At 56.6% G+C, this 24,323-nt stretch overlaps 1 protein-coding gene across 4 annotated transcripts in view; it reads left to right on the top strand.

Annotated features, from left to right (window-relative positions):
* Window positions 1-4,370: 4,370 nt before the first annotated feature.
* Window positions 4,371-24,323, top strand: part of KCNJ12 (potassium inwardly rectifying channel subfamily J member 12) — a 44,982-nt gene continuing 25,029 nt past the window's right edge. For 2 of the 4 annotated variants that reach the window (XM_019413217.2, XM_019413221.2), the window contains exon 1: window positions 4,371-4,939. The gene's annotated coding sequence lies outside the window, so the exon portion shown is untranslated. Of the gene's footprint in view, window positions 4,940-7,376; window positions 7,399-24,323 lie in introns of those variants that run through there. The other 2 variants (XM_019413219.2, XM_019413218.2) reach the window with 2 other exon arrangements.

The following is a 24,323-nucleotide window of genomic DNA, read 5'->3' as shown; positions in this document are numbered from 1 at the left end:
GCAGGGTAGTCACTTCCTTGACCTCCCTGGCAGGCATCACCACCCCTCCCTAGCGCCCCAGAGGAAGGGCCACCTGTCTTGGCTTGCACACCTCTGCACACGAGCAGCTCACAACCACCCCAGGCGATCCCTTCCTTTGACCTGTCTGGGCATCATGTCTTCCTCTCCAACGGGAGTGGCATCTATCTGCTTAGAAACTGGAGTAATAACACCATGATCCTTCATGATAAGTTCACGCAGGTGGGCATTTAACCCAAAGCATAGCACAGGCCAAATGTATAGTCAGTGGCAGCCATTGTTACCATCATTGTTATTATCATTTTGTCTTGGGGATTAAAGGCACTGAGGGAGGAGACTGAGCTGAAGGTAGGACTCCCAGGTCCAGGCTCTGCTCTGCTGCTCACTGCCCAGGTGGTCCGGGCTCTCTCCTCCCCTGGCCCCAGCAGAATGCAATCCTGTGCCTCTTGACTTCCAGTCAAGGGCTTTATGCATCCCATAAGAAATGCATATCCTGGATCAGCTAGGCACAGGTCTTTCTCCCTTCTCAGGGGTTGCAGTGAGAGGCAGGGTGAGCCCTGGACCCTGGCCACCTGCCTGGAGGAGGAGGCAAGGCTTCTGCTGAGAGACAACCTGTGATTGTCTGGGTCTTTCCATCCTGTGTCCATTCATTCTCATTTTGCAGGCACTTACTGCACACCCACTGTGTGCCAGGCCCTGGGCCGTGAACGCTCCGGGCAGACGTAGTCCCTGCCCTCGTGAACTGACAAGCCTCGGAGGAGACCAGTAGTAAACAAGAAGTCTCAGAGAGTGGCCAGACACGAGGAAGGTAAAACGGGGGATGGTGGTAAACAGGAGATGGGAGACTCTGCTGGGCCCCCCCCCCCCCGAGCTGCCTCTGAAGGAAGAGCGGCTTGGGGAAGGGAGCCTAGGGACAGAATCAAGCTGGTGGGTGGCATCCAAGAGCCCGGCTGGCTGGCTGGTGTGTCTGGAACCGGGAAGCCGTGGAGCGTAGGTGAGGTGCGGGTGGCAGGTCGTGGGCCTCTGGGGCTTTGGTTCTCACACCTGCCCTGGGCAGGGTTAAACGAGGCAGCCCGTGAGCCCATTTTATGTTTCAAGGGTCTCCTGACATGGGGCTTGGGGCCGGGCTGAGGTCTAGGTGTGGCAGGAGAAAGCTGGGCAGGCTCCTGGGAGGAGGCAGCCCCCAGGAGGATTCTGGGGAGCCCTGGTGCAGCTGAACTGGTGAGGGACAGTCTGTTTTTCACATCTCAACCAATGATCAATTTATGCCTGACGCAAATGCATCGGCGTTGGTATATGAAGACGTGAATATTAAAAGAACTGTCAGTTCTGTGCCTGCTGCCCACCCCGACCAGCAAACCCCAGCCTGGGGGGGTGCCTCCCGCTCTCGCCACCCCCTTCCATGGCTTTGTGGCCTTGGAATCGACCTCACCTCTCTGGGTCTCACTTTCCTCAAATGAAGGAGTGATTCCAGATGGGCCGGGGGGCTCTTTGGCCTCCTGGCTGTGGCTCTGAGGATGCCGAGATGAGCAAATATTAGTTGAACAGCTATTACGTGCCACGCCCCAGGTGGGGAGGGACTGCCCCATTCCTCAGAAAGAAAGCACTTCAGATTGAAGGAAAGCCGGGAACACTCAAAGCGTGTTACCTAAGTTGCTAAAACTCCTACTGTGTGCAGGGCACTGAACTCCCGTTCATCTCATTGGCTTCTCTCACGGCCGTGTGACAGGGGCTTATTTTACAGAGACCTCAGCAAGGGCTGTGTCCACATCTCTATGCAGCCCTGCTTGGCCCCCTTCAACCCTAGAGGGAGGCATGATCCCCACCCCCTACGGGCAGTGCCCTTATAGGGCCATGGGAGGCTCTGCCTACAGACCAGGAAGCCTTGGAGCCAGGTATGTGAGCTGGTTAGAGCAAGAGCCCCGTATGTCCCTGTCCCTCTCTGCCTTGGTCCCTGCATCTGGAACATGGTTGTGTTCACCAAAGGGAGGCTGGTGCCCCAAGTTGCCCAGCAAATGCCTGGGTGTCAGGGTGCTAACAGCCGCTTCTAGGATATGATTAAGAACTGAATTCCATTCCATCAGGTAGGGGGGTGGGATAGGGGAGCCTAAAAGCAGTGGCCTGGGGAGTCAGGCTTTCACCTTTGCCAGATATTCTTTGCCTTGCCGGAAGTCCTGGGGCAAAAGACACCTGCTGTCTCTGTGAAATGGGTCCGATAATGGCTCTGGGGGAGGCCTGGGGCCCAGGGATAAGACCTGGCTTGGTGAGGATCTAGGTGGGGACTCTGTGTAGGGAACATTCTAGGGTTGCAGATACCTTGGGAGTTACCCTTGTCCCAGGAACTGTCAGAATCCTAGGCACAGAGGTGCCCCAAGGTGTTCCTGTCCATTCCCCAGCTATGAGCTTTGGATGGAACTATCTCCCAGCTGACGGGCATCCGGGGTCCTCTGGGGACCCGCGGCGGAGCCTGGGAGGAGTGCCTTGGGGCCGGTTCCACCTGGGGCGGGACTGTGGCCTCCTGGGGCGGGACTGTGGCCTCTCTGTCTTCCGGGAAACTGGGCGGGGGGGCGGTGGGGAGCTGAATCAATTCCCTCCTGGGTCGCTTGGAGGGAGAAGGAGGAAAAGTTTCCTGAGAGCTTTTGGTCCTCTGGGAGGCTGGTCTCCGAGGAGGAGGAGAAAACCAGGGCACGGTGTACCAGTTAGGGGCAGAGTGGGGCATTGGGCCGGACTCTCTTGGGGTGGCCCTTCTCTCCACTGCAGCCCTTAGCAGCTGTCAAGGCAAGGGGGCAGGGGCTCTTGTTCTGGGGACAGATCGGGCCCTGAGTCCTGGTACTACCTTCAACAGCCCTGTGACAGACAATGGGCCTCCCTGTGCCTCTGCTCCTTTACTTGTAAAATAGGGTCAGTGAGTGTATTTACCCTGTTGCAGTGACAGCAAAATAATTCCAGCCAGGTCTTTAGCACAGAGCCTCACACGTCTTGAGTGCTCACTCGGTGTTAGCTGTTTCACCCAGCCAGGAGCCGTATCAACTGTTGAGGTATATTTTACACGCATTTAATCCTCACTGCGGCTCCATGAGGCAGGAATGGTTACTCTCCCCACTTGATGACAGGGATAGTGAGGCACGGAGAGATGAAATGACTTGCCTCCACAGCTGGTCAATAGAGTTGGCGCAATCCAAACCCTGGACAGCCTGAGGTCGGTGAGTTCTCTGGGTGGGTTGGGCCAGGTGGTACCTACCAGCTGCCAGCGGCCTGGAGCCTGGGGCTGGGAGCCTGGGGCTGGTGGGGCCTGCAGACCGCTCTGTCTCAGCCGCCAGCAATCTGGGCGGTGGCCAGAGAGCCATCCTCCTTGGTTAGAATCCTGCAGCCAGTCTCCCTGCTGTGCAGACACATAATTATATTTCACATTAAAGGGGAAGCTGGAAGCCAAGGGGGCCAGGAAGCCCTTTGAGGCTTGTGCTCCGGGCACAGACCTGCCTCCTTGGCCCAATTCTGTGGCCCCAAGGCTGAACAAGGGGTCAGACTGGTGATAAAATGGGGTCTTCCTGGGCCAAGGCCCAGCCGGGCAGGTCTGTCTGCCAGGATGAAAGGCCTGGGCCCGGCGGGAGGCTGAGAGATCTGAGGCCCAGACAATAGGCCCCAGGAGGCTGGGAGGGTAGGGCGAGTGGGGACAGGCTGGGAAGAGAGCCTGAGCCTTGCTGGGGTGGCAAGAGAAGAGGGTCACATGGGGGTCAAGTCAGCAGAGAGAGAGAGAGAGAGAGAGAGAGAGAGAGGGAGTAGGGGGGAGGAGCACAGAGGAGAAAGAAGGAGATGGGAGAAGCCAAACAGAGCACAAGATGGGGAGGAGAGAGATGCTATTAAAGAGGGGGAAATGATGTATGTATATGAGTGTGCATAGAGTGTATGCCTGGTGTGCAAAAAGAAAGGATTCCATGGGAATGACGTACAAGCTAGGATCTGTGTGCACGTATGCACATGTGCAGATACCCCCCTGCATGCACACGTGTGAGTGTGTATGCACCTGTGCACTTGGAACCATCATGCATGTCAGGACATGCATTTTGCATGCTTGTATGCTGGCACCTGAGCTGTGTACCAGGCTGTGTGGACGCGTGTGTGCAAGATTCCCTTGCCTGTCTGTGCGCTGGCCATGCACCTGTGTGTGCGCGTGTCCCTGGAGGACATGCCTCTGTGTGTGTGTGTGTGTGTGTCTGTGTGTGCGCGCGCGCGCCCCATTGCGCAAGTGGCTGGCGGTGTGTGTGTGGGGGGCGGCCCGGGGCTGGGGGCGCTCTGGGCCAGGCTAGGGCCCGGGTGGGCGGGGGCAGCGGCGGCGCGGCGCGGGGCGGGCGTGCTCTCGGCGGAGAGTTAGAGGAGTTGCCGAGCCCGGTTCTGGTGGCAGCGGGGCGCGGAGCTGGGTGCGCGCCGAGCCTCTGCCTCCCGCCGCCTCCTCGCCCTCCATTCCGCTCTCCCCGCCTTCCCCGGGCCTTGCCGCTGCCATCGCCTCCCTGGGAACGGTAGCCGGGGGCGAGGGGCTGGCGCGGCCGGAGCGGGCGGGGAGGCGCGGGGCGCCGGGGCGTAGAGACGAGCGCGCCCGGCCCTGCCCGGGATCAGATAACAGCCGGCGGGGGAGGGGGTGGGCCGGCCGCGCTCCCAGCCGGACGGAGGGACGGACGCCAGCCGCGCCGGCCAGAGCGAGCGCCCCGCGGCCGGGGGCGCCGTCCAGGCGCGCGCCCCCGACCCGTGGCTGAACCGGGGAGATCGGCGCCCCACACTGACGCGCCCCTTGGCATGGAGCGCCCCCGGGGGCTGCCCTGAGGCGGCGGCGGCGATGCAGGCAGCGCGGCGGCTGCCGGGGCCAGGAACGGCCGCCCGGAGCTCGGAGGACGCGGAGCGCGCCGCGCCCGGGGCACTGACCGAGGTAAGTGCGCGGCCGCCCGGCGCTCGGCCCCCCGGGGGCCCGACTCCGGCATCCCGAAGGCCCCCTCCCCGGCCCGGAGCGAGCACGAGGTGGTGCTGCAACAGGGAAGGTGGGGCGGGAGGTTTTTTTCTTCCTCTCGTTTCTGTTTTTTTTCCTCCCTTGGTGAGCCATCGGAGGAAATGCTGACTGCGAGCTTTTCTTCCCCTGCCATGTCTCCGGCTACTGCCACCAGGGAACTTTGCTCCTTGCTAACCTTCGTCCTGGGGGCGCTCCGGGAAACTTTGAGGCGCCCTCGGCCCCCCTCTGGCCAACTCGCACATGGGGGCTCGGGAGGGAGCGTGGGGAGGCACTTTCGCGCCAGGCATCAATCCTATGCGTGACCTTCCCGGAGACCCCGGGATTAAAGTGGGGGTGCAGAGGGGGCGCAGTCTACCAGCGCCCGAAAATGCCTCCAGGCCCTAGATCTGCGGGTCCTCGGAGTCCTTTCTCACTCCCACCTCCCGTGCTCTAATGGAGTAAAAATATTCTGGAAATGGTGTTTTCCGCTAGCCAGCCGGCAACTCCAGCCGCACCTTTTTGCTTTTAGAAGTCGGCCTTGATCGCAGAGGCGATGACCCCTCAGCTGAGAAGCCCCCAGGGTTGCATGGCAGGAGTGGCTCCTAGGTGCTCACCTCTGCTCCTGATGCCCTATGGGGAAGCGGCGTGGGGAACCAGGGGGCTCACTGGAGTGGCACCTGGGGTGGGGAGCTCCTGTGTGTGTGGGGGGGGTGCTTCACATGGGAGTTGAGGCCCCAGCGCATGTCTCTGCTGCCGGTCCTGATTGAGTGTGCACTGGTCATGTGAATATTTTAAAACCTGTGTTTAGAATGGGAGGTCACAGGAAAGTGTTTCTTTAGAGATGGTCTTCTGTTCTGGGAGGTTCTCCTGGCCCCTCACCCTGCTGCCCATTTCCTAGGGGGCGTACCCATTTGGGAGTGTTGCACTGCCTGTGATCCGTTCTACTTTATTCTTTGCTCCCTGTGCCCAGGTTGGAGCCCTGGGGTAAAGTGCTGGGGACCTCCTGCCCCCGCCCCCATACCTACCTCCCGGAACCCAGGTTCACAGGCTCTCTTCCAGGAGCACGGAGGTGCCCACATGCCGCTGAAATCAGTAGCCACCTCTGGAAGGTAGAACCTACAAGGCGTTAGCCTCCGGCCTTATCCCTGACCCCCTCCCTTAGGTGCCGAGTAAGCCCAGTCCCGCTGCCTCGGCGTGACCCCAGGCTCACTTTCTGCTAGGTTGTTCCTTTGTGGCCCCTCAACAGGGACTTCCTCCCTAGGCTGCTGTCATATGGCCAGAGGGTTAGGGAGGAGGTCCCAGTCTTGGGCCCACTGGAGGCTTATGGTCTTTTTTTTTTTTTTGTGAAGTCCCCGCTCCTCTGTTCTCAGAAAATCACCCCACTCCTCGTGCTCAGAGCCCAAAGAGAATCTTCAGTAAAGTCTGCCATCAGCTTTCTGGTGGTCCCTTCTCTCCGGCCAGGGGACTGGAGGTTGGCAGCTCTAAGAGGGAGACGTTGGACGGGATCCCTTCAGGTGGGGTCAAGACTCCTTAGGGGCAATAGGGTGCAAGGAGGAGGGACTTGCTTGAGCATTCCTGGGGACAAGAACGGGCGCTCCAGTGTGCCAGATGACAGGGGTCCCCTCTTCTCCACTGGTGCGCTGCTGAATGCATATAGGTAGGGGGTGCTCTGTAAATGCTGGGTGTTGGCGCAGCTCTGGGTTTATTGGCCCGCCCCTGGACCTCTGTCCCCATCATGGCCACCTGCCCCGTTAGGCCCCCGTAGGGCTTCCAGGCTGCTCAGGAAGGGATGTGGTGGAGGCTGCTGCCCGATCCAGGGATGTTCAGTGAGCTGTGCTGTGCTGCGAGAAAGATATGCCCAGAGAGGGACAAGGTCTTGCCCAAAGCCACACAGCGAGTCAGGGGTTTGAGCAGAATCATCTAGCTCTTCCCAGGCCAGGGGGCTGCCCCTGTCAAGCTTCTTGTCCCAGGGCCACAGTGTCCCTCCCCTCAAGTCTTCCTGAAGCAGAACGAGGTAACATTGGTGGCCCTGCAGCAGTGAAATAATAGTGACAACAATGAAGATAGTAATAACAGTAACAATGACAGCAGTTCCCTGCAGTTATGCGGTACTGGGACGGGTTCTGCTTGTGAACAGTTCCCTCTGGTGCCCTGGGCCACAGTTGGCAGCACCGGGCATGGCACCCGGCGGCCTTGGCACACGTCTGGGGCAGAAGCAACTGCGTCGTCACTCCCGGCAACCCCTGCGGCCCTCGCCCAGCCCCAGGCTGAAGGCTGCTGGTGCTCCCTCAGAGCCCACCCGATGGCCACTCTTGGTCTCGCTGCCTCTTGGCTCTGGGCTGGGCCGTCCTTCCGACAGGTGCACCTGGTGTGCGGTGCTGGGCCCCCGCCAGGGCTTTGCTGTGAGTGACACATGGGCACACCTGCCCCTCCCCTGGGGCCTGCAGCTGGAGCCCTGCCATAGGCTGGCACAGAGAAGAGGCTGAGAGGGAGGCAGCTCGTGGGCAGCGGGAGGGTGGAGGCTGGGCCGGCCACTCCAAGGTGTGGTGGGTGTGGGCTCGGGCCCACAGGCTGGCTGTACCAGGGGAATTGGCTGCGTGATAGGAAGACAGCAAAGGCCGAAGATAAAAGAAAGAAAGCCGGCTTGAAACTGGGCCGCAGGCGGGGCAGGGAGGTTGGAGGCTTCAGAGGAGCCTTGGGGGTGGGGTGGGGGCGGGGCTGGACGAAGCAGGCGGATTTTCCAGAGGAGCCGGGCCGCAGGCGGGACTGGAGCCCTCGCCGGGCACTGGCCGAGGGCCCAGCACTCTGCCACCTGATTTAATTTCCTAATGGTCTGCCAGTACCTAGGGTGGCATTAGCTCCATTGTACAGACAGGAGATCTGAGGCCCAAGGAGGCACCGGGAGGGACAGGAACCTGTGTCCCTCTGGTCCAGAGCCCTGGCGCTCTCCCGGGGACGGAGTTGCACCCTCCTCTGTTCCCCAGGCACCCTGCCCGGCTGCGTTTGTGTGCCAGGCTGGCTGCAGGGTGCCTGCTCGGCATCCCAGTGCCCAGGTGGCGGTATCCCTGGGACCTAGGGAAGGCCTGGCGTGCCCTGTAAATGTTTGGTGGGTCTGTGTCTAGGCTGCTTTCTCTGGCCGCAGAGGCCTCGCTGTGATGATGGGAGCTGTGGCGGGCCGTGAGCTCTAGTGGTGGAGACCCTGGCACCCTCAGCCGTGGTCCCGGTGTAGTGCCCGGCATACAGGAGATGCTTAATAAACTGGTGGTGAATGAATGGAGACCCAGCCCCTTCCCTCGAGAATCTCACTGTTTGGGAGGAGGCTTCAGGGCACACAGCCAAGGTGAGCGGGGCTGAGTCACTTCTCCTCGTGGTCTTCAGTTTATCATCTGTGAAGTGGGATCAAAGTCGCAGCTGGGGGGACCCCTGAAAACACCTGGGAGGGGGGGAGTAGAAACGTGAGCTTCCGTGTGTGCTTCTGGGTAGGGGGGATCTGAGCAGAAATGGGGGTGTGGAAAGGGAGCTGCACGAAGGGGGGGAATGTGGCACCAGAGCCTTGAGAATCTGTCCTTCCAGTGCAGCCTGTCCTTGGACATGTGGGGAAACTGAGGCCCAGAGAGGCTAAGTGGTTTGCTGCAGCGGGAGAGGGCCTCAGACACAGGCCTCCTGCTCCTGCTGTGTGTCTTGTACCCCCTCCCCTTCTCCACCCCTTCTCTCCACCCACCCCCACTGATGTTCCGTAGCGCAGGTCTTCCTGCCCAGCTGCTGAAGTGGCAGCTGCAGAGGCAGCGTGAGGCTGAGGGGACCTTGGGGACCCCTGGTCCAGCCCCCTAATTGGCCTTCGGCCCTGTAACATCAGACAGAGTTCCATTTACACGGCCAGATAGGAGCGGGGGGCCCTTTCTCAGTGATCCCGGGGAGCAGGTCTACCCCGGCTGTGCATTGATGCTGCCCCAGAGTCAGTGGGAGCAGCCTCCTGGATCCTGCCAGGGACCCGTCCCCCTTCAACCAGCCTGGACTGAGCACTCCCACCACTTGGGCAACTGAAGCCTCCCCCTCCTTCCATCATCTGTGGTCTGGGTCTCTTTGGGGGACTCAGGCTTGGGGAAGGGCCAGGGAACAAAGATAAAGCCTTCAGAGTGGCCATGCTTGCTTGAGCACCTACTGTGTACTTGACACACTCTGGGTGCTTTCGTCTTGGTCTTGGGCTCAGGATCCTCCTGTGTCCTCAACTCAGAATAAAAGCCACACTCCTCACTGTGGTCCACAGGGCCCTGCACAGTCTGGTCTTCAGTACTACCCTCTCTGCCCCCCACTGTCTTCCTCTCCTCAGGCCGCCCTGCCTTTCTCCTTGCTGTGCCTCCAACACCTGAGGCCTGCTCCTGCCCCAGGCCATTTGCACTTGCTGCTCCCTCTGCTTGAAACACTCTTCCCCAGATCCCCACAAAGCCTCCTCCTTCACCACCTTCAGGTCTTGTCAAAGGCCACCTCCTCCATGAAGCCTCTCCTGGATGACACCATGGGCTCCCTTTGCCCACATTCCCTCTCTTGCTTTTTTCGACTCGTCGAATTTAATGCCATCCACCATGTTATGTTTTATTTGCTTATCTTGTTTATTGTCTGTCTCCCCCACTGGGATATAAGTGCCTTAAGTGCAGAGGTTTTGGTCTTATTTGTTCCCAGCTACGTCCCCAGCACCTACAGCAGTACCCTGTGTGTAGTAGATGCTCGATAAACATGTGGGGGCATGAATGGGTTGGTTCCTCCATGTGCGGTGCTTGATAGATAGTGTGCTCAGTAGCAGTGGTAGCCACAGTTATCATCCCACTCTTCAGATCAGAAAACCGAGCTTCGGAGAAGTGACAACACTGTCCCCAAACTGAGGAGCTTGTCGGGGGCAGAGCCAGCTTTCAGACCTCTCCTCTGAGCCCTTGGCCTGCCATCTGTCTGTGAGGGGGAGAGAAGTGGCATTTATTTCAGGCCCCAACTCTGCATTGAGCTCTTTTTGTCTGTGACCTTATCTGCTTCAAGCTCTGAACCTTGCCGTGTTCCTGGCCTTTGGCTTGCTTGCAGCTTAGGGCGTCCCCCATCCCCACCCTGTGAGGGGCAGAAACCACATTCCCATTGCAGATCTAAGCAAACTGAGGTGCAGAGGGTCAGGGCCGCTCGGTCCTCAGCGCTTCTCTTCACGTTTATAAATCTTTGGGCCTTCAGTAGAATGTGTGGAGGCCGGCTGCAGGGGCTGGGGGTGGCAGAGGGGACAGCGTCTCCATTTCTTGCCCAATTAAACACTTTCACACGCCCATCGGCCTTTTGTTTTGTGTCGGTGTGTTTTACCTCCTCTGCACAGTCTCTGTTTTTGAGCACCACACCCAGGTTGAAACATTTTATGTTTCAAGATTGGCCATTACCAACTTCAGCAGCTTTCCAGCTGTAAAAAGAACCTATAAGCCTTCTAGCTGGCAAAGCACAGCCCCTTGGCTCCCCCAGATCACCCCATCGCCTCTGCCAACCTAAGGCTTACGCTCCTTCTGTGGATGTCCAGACAGGTTCCCGAGGGGCTGGGCCTTGGCCAGGGCTGCTCAGCAACCCCAGGTGCCCAGCGGCCATTTAGCCAGATGTGCCCCAGGGCAGGGCACTGTCTCTTGAGGCCCACCCTCCGGGCAGAAAAGGGATCAGGTCATAATGAAAACCAGAGCTATCTCCAGATTGCCTGTGACTGTCATCAGCCTCTGACCTGTGAGTGGGTGTCCTGGAGGAAGGGTGAATATGACATCCCAAGGTGGGAGTGAGCCGGCTGAGGCCAGAGAGGGACAGCCCCAGCCAGAAGTGGTGAAATGTCTCAGAAGCAAGGTGGGGGGTCGTGGTCGAGACTCTCTGCCCCCTAGAGCCTCCTTGCAGCTGTTCTGAGACTTACTTAGGAGAGCTGGGGCGGGGAGGAGGGAGCGTGTGGAGATAGGGAGGTCCTGAGCTGTGTGTGTGTGTGTGTGTGTGCGCGCGCGCGTGTGTGTGCGTGTGTGTGTGTGTGTGTGTGTGCGCGCGCGCGCGTGTGTGCGTGTGTGTGTGTGTGTGTGTGTGTGTGTCATGGAGACTCTGACAGGCTGAGGGCAAGAGAGGTCAGGGAGGGGCTGTGCGGCCCCCACCTCCTGCCCACCTCCCTCTCCTTCCAGCTGCAGCCTGAGCCCCCTGAGCTGGCGGCTGCAGCCCTGCAATTCTCCAGCACTTAAAGCAAAAATAAATCACTGCCAGCAGCTGGCGTTCTGGGTGGTAGCAGCCGCCTGCCTCCTGCCCCCGACCCTATGCCTCTGGGCTCTTGGTTCCGGGCCAAGGCCAGGCCAGGCTTCCACTCGGGCCTGTGGGGGCCTGAGGAGGACTGGGGATGGCCGGGGGGAGCTGGCCCCATCCCTTCACGCCCCATCCCTTCACGGGACTAGAGCTTGGCAAGGCCCAGAGAGTGTGAGGCCTGTCTGGGTCACGTGGAGGGCAGAGGTGGTTGCAGGGCGTGGGGATCTGGGGGCAGGTAGGGAGCTCAAAAGCGGGATTTCCTAGCGGCCTTGACTGTGGCCTCGTGGAAGCAGGGTGTGACAGGACCTGGGAATCCCGGTGCCACCCCATCCTCAGGACCAGCCCCTGGCATCTCTTTTCTCCCAGGCCCCTCCCTTCCCTTCTCGGAGAGGTCTCACCGGTCAAGTATTAGTGTGCAGGCTGTGGGGATGTCAGGATTTCGGCGCCATTCATGCTTTCCACGATTAGCTCTTGAGCGAGTACGGTGAGCTGTGCCCTGTGCCTTGGGATCGCGGCTGATGTCTTGGTGGGTGGAAGAGGATTAAAGAAACAAGCGAACAAACACATAAGGAAGCACAGACTTTGTCATGCCTTTTTTTTTTTTCATGAATCATTATCGTTTTTAATTATAAGAGTGTTACATGCTCATGGTAAAGTATTAAACAAGTGTAGGGATAGAAAGTGAATCTCTCCTTCTCAGACTCTGTCTTCCGCCTCACCCCAGCCCAAAGCTTTATGTTCTTGAGGTGACCATTATTAGAGAACTTTCTGGATTGTCTGAGTGCTTACGCAAACATGTGAATGTAGTTATATAAACATGCCAACATCTATAGTTCCCTTTCCCCTTTCTTCCTTTCTTGCTTTCTGTTTTTTTTTTTTTTTCCCCCGTGGGATCATTCCATACGCGCTGTCCCTGCTGGTGCCCCAGGGCTCCAGACCCAGGGACTTCATCCTTTCTCCTTTGATGGGCATTGGCTTGAGGGCTGAGTCACAGAGTCCAGATCATAGAGTCTTAGCTGTGGAGTCTTTGAATATCCAGAGCCACCCAAGCGTACGGGTCATGGATTCTTTGAGATGGGAAGTTGTAACCTCTTTGAGACCGAGATTACAGAGGTGCAGAATTGGCGCATCTTAGCCGTGGGAGAGGTGCCGAATCCTGCACGGGGTACCTCCTTCCTCAGACCTCTCTGGGAGCATGCTCCATCCCCAGAGATTCTGGTTCGGAGGGTCTGGGGTAGAGCCCGGGAACCTGCACTTTTCAATCTTCCGAACCTCGGAGCCCCCAGCCCAGCCCCCTTCGGTCCCCATGCCACCACGAAGCTCCCTGCCCCGGGCAGATCCCACCCGCTCTGGGCCTTAGTGACCCACAGCTCATGCACCACGGGGAAGGTGCTCGCTGCCATCCTTTACTTCTTCATGGTCTTCAGAGCTGCGGTGGGGGGAAGGGGCTCTGGGGAATCGGTCACCCCTGATTCATCTCTGAGCTTCTCCATCTCAGGTGTCTACCACCTGCTTGGCGAGCCCATCATTCCCATAACCTGGTTTGAGCCTGAATCTGAAAGACACTGCCCGCCTCGGTCCACTGAGGGCCCCTGGTGGAGAGGATCTGCTAGCCTAAGTCCGAGAGGGGTGTGAGTCACCCCCACTGCTCCTGGACCCCAAGTCTCAGTTTCCCCATTTACGAAATGGGTGTGGACACCAGGCCCACATCTGGGCACCCACTTTTTCATCCCTCTTGGCTTTGGCTCTGCGGTCAAGGCAGGGCAGGGCAGGGCAGGGCAGTTTCCTCTCTCTCTCTGCTCCCCCGCCCTCTGCCATTCGGGCCGGAGGCTCAACCGTGCCCATATTCTTGGCCTGCTGAGCTTCAAGCTGTCGGCAGCACCTGCCTGGCTGGGGCGGCCAGGCCCCCTCCTGGGCCCTGGGGAGCCTTCAGGACCACTGGAAGGGGTGCCCCCAGCACACCCTGGGGCAGCTCCGGAATGGTCCAGCCCCTCCCTGGGGGCTGCATAATGAGGAGCCCCTGGCTGCCTTCCTCCTTTCCTCTGTGGACCCTGCCAGCCACAGCCTCACAGGCACCCCTGGGGCCTGGCCCTCATCCTGCAGCAGATGCCCTAGTTCTGAAGCTCCAGGGCCAGGTGACCAGGCTTTGGGCCCTGTCCCGACCCAGCTACCTTCCTGGTGGTCGCAGGACCAGCCGTGGCTGGGCAGGCTCCAGGGGTCCTCTGGAACAGCGATCCGAGCCAGTGGTATCAGTTTCTTCATCTGTGAAATGGGAACACTAGGGAAAATGGGTTGAATGAACACATACACTTGAAATTGTGTCCGGGTGGTGGAAGGAGCACGGAGGCAGCAGTCCAGGGGGGACAGTCAGCCAGGTCCCAGAAAGGAAAACAGACGCAGGGACAGTGGGGAGCAAACTGCACCCTGTATTAGTTTCCCGTGGCTGCCATAACAAATTACCACAAACAGAGTGGCTTAGAACGACACAGATTTATTATATCCCAATTCTGGGGGCCAGAAGTCTGAAATCAAGAGGTCAGCAAGCTTGCTTCCTGCTGAGGCTCTGAGGGAGAATCATTCCATGCCTCTCTCCCAGCTTCTGTAGCTGCCACCAAAACTTGGTGTTCCTTGCCGTATAGACACATCCCTCCAATCTCTGCCCGTTTCTTCACCCAGCCTTCTTCTGTCTGTGTCTTGTCGTGTCCTGTCTGGTCTTCTCTTTTCTTCTCTTCTAAAGACACTTGTCATTGGACGGAGGGCCCATCCTAATCTAGAATGATCTCATCTCCAGATCCTTGGGTTAATTTTATTTGCAAATACCTTTTATCTAAATAATGTCACTTTCACAGGTTCTGGGTGGATATATCTTTGGCGGGGTGGGGGGGGGGGCTTTCATTCAACCCACTACACATGGTCAACCTGGATACGCTGTCCTTTCTTTTTTAAGAAACATATTCTATTTTAGCGATGTATTTTGGAGACATACAGCATTGGGGTTACATGCCTGATCTTTGCTACTGTGCCAGCTGCGTGTCCTTGGACAAATTATTCAGCTGTGTGTCTCAGTTTGCTCATTGGCAAAATGGGGATACTAGGGTCCTTTGTCCATTAGGCTGTTGGGAGCAGTCAGATGAAACACGCAGCCCTGGGATGGGGTGTGTGTGACACCTTTTGTTAGTATACCAACCAGTGAAATGGTTTTAAAATCTAGCTGGCATTTCCCATGCGAGGCTGAGTTTCCATTTAGTCAGCCCGCCTCATTCTGATACGCTTCTGTGTCTCCGCCCACCCCTGGGCTGTTCCTGCCCGGACTTAGGTCCCCATGCCTGGGTTGCCCAAGCCAAACGTTCCAGAAATGGCCCTGTGGGGTCAGAGGGCCTGTGCCTCTGTGACGTCGAGAGCTGTCACTGCTGTGCCCTCCTCCGGGTCGTCCCGGCGTCCTCACCTCTCAGCAGAGCCGAGCGAGCCTGCGCCCTCGCACCCACGGCCGCCAGTGTCGCTGGCCACCAAGCCCCTGCCAGTCCTGGCTGTGACGGTGGCCCTTGCATTTCCGTTGCTTCATCTGCCCGTCTCTTGTTCTGGAGTCAGGTGGGGCAGCTCTTTACATCCAGACACCTTCCCATAGCTTTTCTGGCTGCAGCCAGCTCCTGCAAGGACCTTGTTTTCCTGACCTTCATCCTTCCCCCAGGCTCAGGTCACTGGGAGTCAGTGGGCATGCCCCTGCCCTTTCTCATCGCAGTGGGTCTTCGTGACTAACGCCAGGGACAGGAAGCGGCTGCCTCGTCTTGCAGATGCCCAAACGGAGTCTCAGAGAGGCCGCGCGCAGCCCATCGTGTCTCTGAACAGCCCAGTCTGCGCCCGGAGCCCGAGGGGTGGGCTCCTCAGGGGTCTGGGTTTCCCTGAGAGCTCGAAGTTGCCAGAGGGAGGGGGCTGGGTTTTATTCCCGCCGTCGCCCCCGCTTCGGGCCACCACGGATGAGCCGCTGCGATGCCCTGGCCTGATGCCACGTGGCCAGGAGAGCCTGGGTGTCCTCAGCCCCTCCCTTGGCTTCCGGTGGCCGTCAAGACGTTTCGGGGGCTTTAGCAAAATGCATGCCCTGGTGGTGAAATCAGCAGCCCGTGGTGGTACTGGGTGCCTTTATTTCTCAGGAAGTGACGTGACGTTTCGCTGAGACTTGGCACCCAAAAATAATAATGAAAATGACTGTTTACCCAGTGTCTTCTGGTGCCAGGTGCTGTGCTCAGTGCTTTCCCGAACATTATCTCATTTAATTCTCAAAACGTCCTGGCCAGGCGGGGCGTAGGGCTTGAGAGAGGAGCCACTGAGGGACACAGGTGGCCAAAACAGCGTTTGAACCCAGATTGACAGGCCCTATGAGCGGGCCTCAGTTTCTCTCCAAAGGCATGAAAGCCACAGGCCCTGCCGTGTTCTCCCCCGAGGGGGCAGAGATGCCCTGGCCAAGGATCCGGGAAATGCGATGTTGGGCAGGAGCCAGGTCGGCCTGGATTCCAATGGGGCTGTCGCCCTCTGCTAGCTGTGTGTCTTGAGGCAAGCAGCTTCACCTCTCTGAGCCTCACTCCCTTATTCTGAGAAATGGGGCTAAGTCTACACCCCGTTTAAACTGCGATCGTGTGTGCCAAGTGTTAGCACTATTACAGAGCTCTAGACGATGGAGGGCTCCCAGAGTTCTGTCCATTTTGCAGGGGGAGAAATTGAAGCCCCGAGAGGGAGGGACCGGCAGAGCTGATGCCCACATTGAATGACCTGCTGTCCTCTGTCCCCTGAGACCTCGGCCACCGAACACGGCGTCCATCCAATCTCCCTCATTCTTACCCCCACAGGACTAGAGCAGAAAGGTCATCGCTTGAGCACCTACTGTGTGTTGGGAGGCTCATGCAGGGGAAAGATTTAGGTCGAGGTCTTGCTAAAGCTCTCAGGGTCGGGGTTCCTCCCCTTCATCCATTTCTCACGTCTGTTTATTGGTCCCACGTCCCTGGACCCCCAACCCCACCCACAGCTGAGTTCTGTGGGTCTGTGGATATGGGGTGGGGGCACAGCACGCTGCCTGTAGACCTGGCCACGAATGTTATTTGATGCCCCGGGATGTGATGGCAGCCGCTCTGGTGCCTGTGCAGACAGAGGAGCCATTGATCACTTCTTCCTTCACTCACTGATTCCTTTAATTATGGACTTAAATTAACCCATGGCCTGAGGAGAAGTTTCTGCAGAGGACGGTGGGAATGGCAGAGCAGAGAAGGCACCCTCAGGAGGTGTCTCTACATCAGTGCCTCCCAGGGTGAGTTTCCAGCCAGTGGAGACCTTAGAGAGTCCTTCAGAGCCATCCCTGGGGCCCTGGGCAGGGCCTGGGGCAGAGAGGTTTCTTGCCACCTGCCTCTTGGGCACACTCTGACCCTCCTAGACACCAGGGAGAAAGACGTAAGGGACACGAACCCCTGAGTCTGTTGCCTGGGGTGGCCAGTTAGCCCCACCTCACTCCAGGTGCTGCTTCTCAGCTTACACTGCTGATCCCAGGCCTGTCCCCTTCCTGCCTGTTCCAGAACATTTTCCCTCAGTTCTGGGGCCCTGCCCTTCACTTCAAGGTCCTGGACCCTTAACTGACAGTGTGGCCTCCTCTTTCACTGAGAAAATCAAAGAAGAGGACTTCTACTTCCTCCCACCACAGCCACCCATGTCCTGGCACCTGTGCCCCTCAGCGTGCCTTCTTCTCTTTCCTGCGGATGGAATGATCTCCTGCCTTGCCCACTGGACCCCCATCCCTCGCACCTACCCAAGATCATCACTGTGGTGAGTCTCCCTCTCTCTGCTAGACACTTCTCTACACTCTGCACCTGTTTCTTCCAAAGGTGGGCATTAAGGGCTCACCGTAGGCCAGCACTTTCTGCAAGTACCAGGACTCTCCAGGGAACAAAACAAAGCCCTGACAGCACCCATTCATTGTCAAAACTCCCAGCAAACTAGGACTAGAGGGGAACTTTCCTGCCTTGATAAAGACTATCTACAAAAAACCCTATAGCTAACATCGTATTTAATGACGGGAAACTTTAAGCTTTCCCACTTAGATCAGGTACAAGGCAAGGATGTCCCCTCTCACCACTCTTTCTTAGCATTATACTGGAAGTCCTTGCTAATGCAATTAGGCGAGAAAAGGAAATAAAAGATATACAAACTGGGAAGAAAGATAAAAGTGTCGTTGTTCACAGATGACATGCTTGTCTATGTAGGAACGTCTGAAAGAATTGACAGAAAACAAATAAGCCCTGGAGCAAATAAGCAATTTTAGCAATGTTGCAGGATACAAGGTTAATATACAAAAGTCAATTGCTTTCTTATATACCAGCAACGAACAAGTGGAATTTGAGATTAAAAACAATACCGTTGATATTAGCACTCCCTGGAATGAAGTGCTTAGGTTCAAGTCTAACAAGATATATGCAAGATCTTTAAGAGGGAAACTCCAACACTCTGATGAAGGAAATCAAAGAAGAACTAAATAAATGGAGAGATATTCCATGTTTATGGATAGGAAGACTCAATATTGCCGAGATGTTAGTTCTTCCCTGTCTGATCTATGGACTCAATGGAATCCCGATCAAAATACGAGTTAATTTATGAATATCAACAAACTGATTAAAGTCATATGGAGAGGCAAAAGACTCAGATGAGCCCAACATACTATTGGAGAAGAACAAAGTCGGAGGACTGACACCACGTGACTTCAAGACTCGCTATAAAGCTACAGGTATCAAGACAGTGTGGTATTGACACAGGAATAGACAAATGGATCAAAGGAATGGAGTGGAGAACCCAGAAATGGACCCCTATAAGTATTGTCAACCAGCTCTGACAATGGAGCAAAGATAGTCTTTTCAACAAAAGGGGCTGGAAGAGCTGGACATTCATAAGAAAAAAAAAAACCTAGACATAGACGTTGCACCCTTCATAAAAGTTAACTCATATTGGATCATAGATCTAAATGTAAAATGCAGAAGTATTAAACTCCTGGCAGATAACATAGAAGAAAACCTAGATGACTTGGATCTGGTGATGCCTTTTTAGCCACACCAAGGACACGATCCGTGAATGAAATGATTGACAAGCCGGACTTCATTAAAATTAAGAACTTCTGCTCCGGGAAAGGCAGTATTAAGACAATTAGAAGACAAGCCATGGACTTGGGGAAAATATTTGCAAAAGACACATTTGATAAAAGGCTGTTATCCAAAATATACAAAGAAGTCTTACAACTCAACAATAGGAAGCAAGCAACCTAATTGGAAAATGGGTCAAAGACCTGAATGGACGTGTCAGCAAAGAAGATACACGGATGGCAGGTAACATAGGAAAAGAGACTCCACATTATATGTCATCGGGGAAATGCAAATTAAAACAACGAGATGCCACTGCACACCTATTAGAATGGCCCGCATCCAGGATACTGTTGACACCAAATGTAGGCGAGGACACAGAGCAAGAGGAATTGTAATTGCTGGTGGGAATGCAAAATGGTGCAGCCTTATTGGAAGATGTTTGGTTCTTAAAAACTGAACATCCTATTACCGTATGATCCAGGAGTCATACTTCTTGGTATTTACCTAACGAAGTCGAGAACTTACATCCACACAGAAACTGCATGCAGATGTTTATAGCAGCTTTAGTCACGATTGCCCAAACTTGGAAGCAACCAAGATGTTCTTCAATAGGTGAATGGATAAATGGTGCATCCAGACAATGGAACGTTATTCAGCAAAAAGAGAGAGAGAGAGAGAGAGAGAGAGAGATCAAGCCATGAAAAGACACAGAGGACTTTAAGTGCAGATTTACTAAGTGAAAGAAGCCAGTCTGGAAAAGCTATATGCTGTAGGATTCCAACTATGTAACATTCTGGAAAAGGCAAAACCATGGAGACAATAAAAAGGTCAGTGGTTGCCGGGCGTGGAGAAGGGGAGATGAATAGGTAGAGCACAGAGGATTTTTAGACAGTGAGACTATTCTGTATGATGCCATAATGATGGATACAAGTCATTACACATTTGTCCAAAACCATAGAAAGTACAACGCCAGAGGTTAGCCTTAAGGTAAACTGTGGACTTTGGGTGATTATGATGTGTCAGTTTAAGTTCACCAATTGTAACAAATGTACCACTTTAGTGAGTGATGTTGACAGTGGGGGAGGCTGTGCATGTGTAGACTCGGGGTATATGAGAAATCTCTGTACTTCCTCTCAATTTTGGTGTAAACCTAGAACACCTCTACAAAATAGTCTTGCAAAACGAGTAGTCTTGGATGCCAACCCCCTGCCCTCACATGTCAAGGGGCAACTGAGCATAGATTTCTGAATAAGTGACCGTAGAATACACGGGAGGGAAGGGGACATCTGATCGGAGACCTTCATGGAGTCAGGGAGGAGCCAGGAGCATATCGGAGGGAAGCGGCCCGGGGAGAGGCCAAAGGTAGGTGGTGTTCCCCCATCGGGGTCAGGGACTGGTGTGGAGAACAGAACGTCATGGCTGGAGCAGCGTGAGTAAGGAGGGGGCCTTGCAGGTGGCCCGGAGGCCAGGCAGTGCTCTGCTATTGTTTCCTTCTTTCTTGCAACAGCAAGCGTTTCTTTCCCACTCTCTGGGCCGTGGCCGTGGCCCCGCTGAGTGGGTGTGAGGAGTTAGCCTTGCATCTGTCAGGCTTTAGTTGGGTTCAAATCCCTTTCATGTGACTCCTCAAAAAAAATATTTTTTGAGGCGAAATTCACATGACATAAAATTAACCATTGAGAGCGAGCCATTCGGTGGCATCTAATACATTCACAATGGTGTGCAAATGTACCTCTCATCCTGTTCCAAAACGTTTTCATCGCAAGACAAAACCCTGTACGCATTAAATAATCACCCCCACCCTCCAACCCGCACTCTCCGTGCCCCCATCCCCTGGCAGCCACTGCTTTCTGCATCTGTGTTTACCGATTCTGGACATTCATATACGTGGAATCATCCAACTTGTGGCCTTTTGTGTCTGGCTGCTTTCGCTTGGCAGAGTGTTTCTGAGGCTCATCCAGACTTCAGTGTGGCTCAGTACTTGATGGTTTTTAGGGCTGAATGATAGTCCATGCGTGAATGTACCACATTTTGGTCATCCTTGGGCAGTTGATGGGTGTCGGGGCAGTTTCCGCCTTTGGCTGTTGTGAGTCGTGCTGCTGGGAACAGTCATGGACATGGTCATGTGTGAACACTGGTTTTCACTTCTCTTGGGTCCATACTTAGGAGTGAACTGCTGGGTCATATGGCAACCCTGCGTTTAAGTTTCTGAGGATATATTATCTTCCGCCACTAAAAGCACGCTCTCTTGACCGCCCCCTCCCCTTTGGCTTCTGCTCATTTCTCTGCTCCCTGTAACTACAGAACTCCTCACTGCGTGTGTCCCCAGTCGCTTTCCCCAATTTCTCCTCTTGGCCTTTGCCCCTGATCTTTGTACCTATGGTGGCAGTACAAACTGCTCAGGTCCAGGTCACCTGGGCCCCCCTTGGTCACCTCCAGAGTTCGTCTGGCTCACCGTCAGCACCATCTGGGCCCAGGGCCCTGGCTCCCCCTGGGAAGGTCTGCGTGGCTCGACACCCGCCCCAGTGCCTTGAGGTGCGCTCACTGGGGTGCCCTCTCCTCCCCGCCAACCCCGGGCCTCAGCCGTGTCCTCAGCCAGCTCTCGGTCTCATCTCTCATCCAGGCCTGCCCTCTACTTCCAGGCTCAGCCCCCTCCCTGCCCAGCAGCATCTCCCCTGCGAGCTCTTACCTTCCCCTGATCCTCTGCCCCCTCCCCGGGTGGCAGGCGACCTCCCACGACTCCCAGCAGGGCTTGAGGTGGCCAGCGGGTTGGGGGAACTGAGCCACGGCTTGGCCTTCTGGCAGGACTGCTTCCTGGCTCCGCCGCTGTGGCCTGGACTCCTCATCTGAACGGTGGATGCAGGCATCCTGCTGTCCACCTCCTAGGACTGTCCTTACGGTGAAGCAAGACAATCAGTGGAGGGTGCCCGGTGTGTGGCCTGCATGGGGGTGGGGTGGGCTTTCTGAAGTGGCTTCCTATCCTGTCTTTCTTCCTGAGCTGCAGCAACTTCTACGGGAAGCGGTCCAGGCATGCCACAGAGCTTTGCTGACCCTCAGTTTCCCCGTGTGTAAAATGGGAATAATAAGCTACCCACTAGAGGTCCTAGCAGGGCTCTGTGTCTAGGAGTTCCCACAAGTTCGGCACACAGTAGGCGCTCAACCTGTGCCTGCTTGGGGGTCACGGACGAGTGTGCTCAGCAGTGCCCAGCCTGGCAGGCAGGGCTCCTCAGGGAAGGGGGGCCCTGCCTGCTACAGTGGGGATGGAAAGGCAGGAAGGGGACAGATGCCACCTCCTGATAGGACCCCCCCCCCACCCCTCCCTCCCGAGACTGCAGCTGCTTGAGGCGGAGGCACAGACCCAGCTGATCCCCCACCCCCTCATCAGCCTGTCAGCACCGAGGATCCGGCAGGAGCCCCCCACCGGGGCTGTGCCTGGCGGCTGGATTTGGAGGGCGTCCAAGCCACCTGGCTCCCCTTGGCCTGGGGATGCTGGTACTGTTGCGAGTGGAGGGTTTCATGGTCCCCTGCCCTCCTCTCTGTTTCCCGTCCTCACAACCCAGGAGTCCAGGCACATGGGGTCAGTGTGAAGCAGCCGTGTTCACAGGGCCAGGCCCGTGGTGATGAGTCCCGTTTGGGGACAGTGTAGACGGACGTGGACTGTAGAGACAGGTGGAAAGCCATTGGAGATGGCGGTGCGTGGCTCCGTGTGTGTGGTGGTCGTGCAGGGGCCTGACCGTGGAGAGGGCGTGCGCCTGAGTTCTGTGAGCGGGTGGGAGAGATGTGTGTGTCCTGGCCAGTGAAGTGGATGTGGCCCGACGGCACAGGTGGGGAGGGTGGCGCGGGCGGGCGAGGGGAGTATACATGGGTTGGTCCCCCCGCCTCCCCTTTCCCTGACCCTCGGTACCTTCTGCCCCTCTTGCCCAGCCCACCGCTCTCTGGGGAGGGGCTGAGGCTGCTTCTAGGCCGGGGCTGGATTTGTAAGTCATTATTGTGTCCCTTGACATCACTCTAACACCCCGTTCCCTGCACCGTGGTGCCCGTGTCTCCCCAGTTCCCAGGTTCTCCGGCTCACCTGTCACCTGCCCTCCACCCGCAGCCGGAGGGAAAGTGCAGGCTCCTGGGTCTCTGGAAAGGACGTTTACTGGAGGCCTCTGCTGCTTCAGAGTTTTATGGGTGCTTTCACAAGATAACTGTGGAAATGCTGTCCTCTTGGTATCCCCAGTTACAAAGGAGGATGTGAGGCGCAGAGAGGTTTGAGGGATTTTCTGGGCCCCCAGGTGCTCCTCTGAGCCCGGGTCCAGGGGTCTGGCTCTGGCTGACGGAGCAGCCCTCCGAAGCCCAGCTTCAGGGTCCCACACAGTCTGTCCTTATGTCACTGGCTGTTCCAGGGGCTGGCCCCGCCCCCTGCTGCCCTTCCCTGTGCAGCATCTTGCCCTTGTGCAAGGCCTCGGGTGTTTTTGCTTTCTTGCTCACAGGGCCAGCACTCTCTGCAGGCCATCGATCTGGTGTTGGGGGCCTCTAAGGTCCTTCTGGGGGCCTGGGGCCCCTGTCTGAGCTGAGCTGCCGCCACCACTAGGCGGAGGCCTAAGCAGAGGGAGGCCAGGGGATTCCAGGCTATGAGGGCCCCTCCACACTTTTCTTCAACAACTGATTGCCGAGTGCCCGGTCTGTGCCAGGCGCCAGGCTGGTCTCAGTGTCCCCACTTTACAGATGAGGCCCCAGAGGCCTGGAATGCACAGCTCAACCCCCCAAGTGTGAAGCCAGCCCCTGTGCCCCTCCTCCTCTTCTGTCCTGCCCCCACACTGAGGGCCCTTCTTTGGCAGAAGGATCCTTCTTCAAGCTGGGGCTGGGGCACTGAGGGCGCTAATGGTCACCAGTGCGGGCCTCTCTTGCCGCCCCACGGGCTGGAGCAGAGAGAGGAGTCCAGATCTGGGCTGTGACTCACATGAAGTCTCCAGTGTTCTCAGGCCACCTCCCCAAGCCTCAGTTTCTCCCCTGTAAAATTACAATTATCTACCTCGTAGGACTCTTGTATAGCTTAAACAAGGAAATCTTTGTCCTTGGGGACAAGGTGCGGTATATAGTGCATTCTTAGTAAACATAAAAGCTTAAATTGTAGATTGTTGTTGTTCTGAACGCAGACACGGAGCCCTTGTACTGTGCCTGGCCCCGTGCTGGGTGACCAGAAGGTCGGCTTGAGGCAGGGGTGGTAGGGGTGCCTGGTGTGGTCAGGGCTGTGACAGAGAAAAACCCAGGGGGCTGCAGAGGGTTAGGGGCGGCTCCAAACCCAGCCTGGGAGCCTGAAGAAGAAGCCAGAGGTCAGCCAGGAGGTGGACACCCTGTGGGTTAGGGGGACAGCCTGGGCAAAGGCATGTAGGGGTACGACCTGCTGGGAGTTCAGTGTGGCCAGAGATAAACTGTCAGATAAACTGTCAATTCATTTTCTCTCCAAAAACTCTTTCCTGGCCCTGCTGGGGTCATAGAAAAGGGGTGCCTGAAAGTGCTTGAGGACCCCCGGAGCTGGCAGGCCTGGACAGAGGCCACGAACACACAGTGTGGTCAGCGCTGGGATCCGTGGGCCTCTTCCCTCTGTATCCCCGGGGCCTGGCACACAAATGCACCTGCTGCTGATCATGTTGACATGTTAATAATATTTCTCTATGCCAGGCACGGTTCTTTTTTTATGAACTCATTCATCGTCACAGCAATCACGTCGTCTCACGCCTATGTTACAGATGGGGAAACCGAGGCCCAGAGTGCTTGAACACGGTTGGTGCTCAGGCAAGGATTGTGGACTGGTCCAGGGAGAGGAGAAGGGTGTTCTGGTTTTGGCTTAGGCAGGGTGAGTCGGGCTCTCCTGGCTGGGTCCCCCCAACCCCCCACCCTGTCCCGTTGTGTGGTCCAGGTACAGCCTGCCCTTCTCTGGGCCCTGAGCCCCT

Source organism: Panthera pardus, unplaced genomic scaffold (assembly GCF_024362965.1).
Source record: "Panthera pardus isolate Hobbes unplaced genomic scaffold, ASM2436296v1 HiC_scaffold_3, whole genome shotgun sequence".
NCBI classification, from domain to species: domain Eukaryota; kingdom Metazoa; phylum Chordata; class Mammalia; order Carnivora; family Felidae; genus Panthera; species Panthera pardus.
The sequence above is the reverse complement of the archived record's forward strand: the minus strand, read 5'-3'. Positions and strand labels throughout refer to the sequence as shown.